The sequence below is a fragment of the Petromyzon marinus genome, unplaced genomic scaffold, assembly GCF_048934315.1.
Source record: "Petromyzon marinus isolate PM22_M1 ecotype Great Lakes invasive population unplaced genomic scaffold, UKy_Petmar_22M1.pri1.0 PM_G_Scaffold_140, whole genome shotgun sequence".
NCBI lineage: Eukaryota > Metazoa > Chordata > Hyperoartia > Petromyzontiformes > Petromyzontidae > Petromyzon > Petromyzon marinus.
Window position 1 is genome coordinate 252,501 of NW_027422696.1, and position 2,500 is coordinate 255,000.

Consider the following 2,500-nt stretch of genomic DNA (forward strand, 5'->3'; position numbering starts at 1 on the left):
GATAGACCCCGTGAAACGCTAGAAATTGGCGGGGATGTGTCTCTTGTGGCTCACGGGGCTGTTAGGGTGGCACAGAAATCCCTCGGAATGGGAAAACGGGTCATTTTCGTGTTGCCACATTGCATGCGAACGGCATGAAACTTCCAGAGGCATTTGCAGCAGGAATGCATGTGCAGTCAAAAAAGTGAATATTTTTCACGGATAGACCCCGTGAAACGCTAGAAATTGGCGGCGATGTCTCTCTTGTGGCTCACGGGGCTGTTAGGGTGGCACAGAAATCCCTCGGAATGGGAAAACGGGTCATTTTCGTGTCGCCACATTGCATGCGAACCGCATGAAACTTCCAGAGGCATTTGCAGCAGAAATGCATGTGCAGTCAAAAAATTGAATATTTTTCACGGATAGACCCCGTGAAACGCTAGAAATTGGCGGGGATGTGTCTCTTGTGGCTCACGGGGCTGTTAGGGTGGCACAGAAATCCCTCGGAATGGGAAAAAACGGGTCATTTTCGTGTCGCCACATTGCATGCGAACCGCATGAAACTTCCAGAGGCATTTGCAGCAGGAATGCATGTGCACTCAAAAAATGTGATATTTTTCACGGAGAGACCCCGTGAAACGCTAGAAGTGGGCGGGGATGTCTCTCTTGTGGCTCACGGGGCTGTTAGGGTGGCACAGAAATCCCTCGGAATGGGAAAACGGGTCATTTTCGTGTCGCCACATTGCATACGAACCGCATGAAACTTCCAGAGGCATTTGCAGCAGGAATGCATGTGCACTCAAAAAAGTGAATATTTCTCACGGATAGACCCCGTGATACGCTAGAAATTGGCGGGGATGTCTCTCTTGTGGCTCACGGGGCTGTTAGGGTGGCACAGAAATCCCTCGGAATGGGAAAACGGGTCATTTTCGTGTCGCCACATTGCATGCGAACCGCATGCAACTTCCAGAGGCATTTGCAGCAGAAATGCATGTGCAGTCAAAAAAAAATTGATATTTTTCACGGATAGACCCCGTGAAACGCTAGAAATTGGCGGGGATGTGTCTCTTGTGGCTCACGGGGCTGTTCGGGTCGCACAGAAATCCCTGGGAAGGGAAAACGGGTCATTTTCGTGTTGCCACATTGCGTACGAACCGCATGAAACTTCCAGAGGCATTTGCAGCAGGAATGCATGTGCACTCAAAAACTTCTATATGTTTCACGGATAGACCCCGTGAAACGCTAGAAATTGGCGGGGATGTGTCTCTTGTGGCTCACGGGGCTGTTAGGGTGGCACAGAACTCCCTCGGAATGGGAAAAGGGGTCATTTTCGTGTTGCCACATTGCATAGGAACGCCATGAAACTTCCAGAGGCATTTGCAGCAGAAAGGCACGTGCACTCAAAAATTTTAATATTTTTCACGCATAGACCCCGTCAAACGCTAGAAGTTGGCGGGGATGTCTCTCTTGTGGCTCACGGGGCTGTTAGGGTCGCACAGAAATGCCTCGGAATGGGAAAACGGGTCATTTTTGTGTGGCCACATTGCATAGGAACGGCATGAAACTTCCAGAGGCATTTGCAGCAGGAATGCATGTGCACTCAAAAACGTCTATATTTTTCACGGATAGACCCCGTGAAACGCTATAAATTGGCGGGGATGTCTCTCTTGTGGCTCACGGGCGCTGTTAGTTAGGGTCGCACAGAAATCCCTCGGAATGGGAAAAGGGGTCATTTTCGTGTTGCCACATTGCGTACGAACGGCATGAAACTTCCAGAGGCATCTGCAGCAGAAATGCATGTGCACTCAAAAACGTCTATATTTTTCACGGATAGACCCCGTGAAACGCTAGAAATTGGCGGGGATGTGTCTCTTGTGGCTCACGGGGCTGTTAGGGTCGCACAGAAATCCCTCGGAATGGGAAAACGGGTCATTTTCGTGTTGCCACAATTGGCATACGAACGGCATGAAACTTCCAGAGGCATTTGCAGCAGAAATGCATGTGCACTCAAAAACGTGAATATTTTTTCACGGATAGACCCCGTCAAACGCTCGAATTTGGCGGGGATGTTTCTCTTGTGGGTCACGGGGCTGTTCGGCTCGCACAGAACTCCCTTGGTCCACCTGATTCGTGCATACAGGCAGCAACTAAAACTCTGTAAACCTGCTGTGAGGACATCTAAACAGTGGACCAGTGAGGCTGTGGAAGATTTGCGGGCGTGCTTAGACTGTACTGACTGGGATATGTTCACGACTGCTACCAATAGTCTGGATGAACTCACAGAGGCTGTGTACATCAGCTTCTGTGAGGACTGCTGTATCCCAACACGTACCAGGGTGAACTTTAACAACAACAAGCCCTGGTTCTCAGCAAAGCTCAAAAGGTTGAGGTTGGAGAAGGAGGAAGCGTTTAGGAGTGGGGATAGAGACAGATTCAAGGAGTCGAAGAACAGGTTTAGCAAAGCGGTGAGAGAGGCTAAACGACTGTACTCAGAGACACTAAAACACCAGTTCTCTACTAA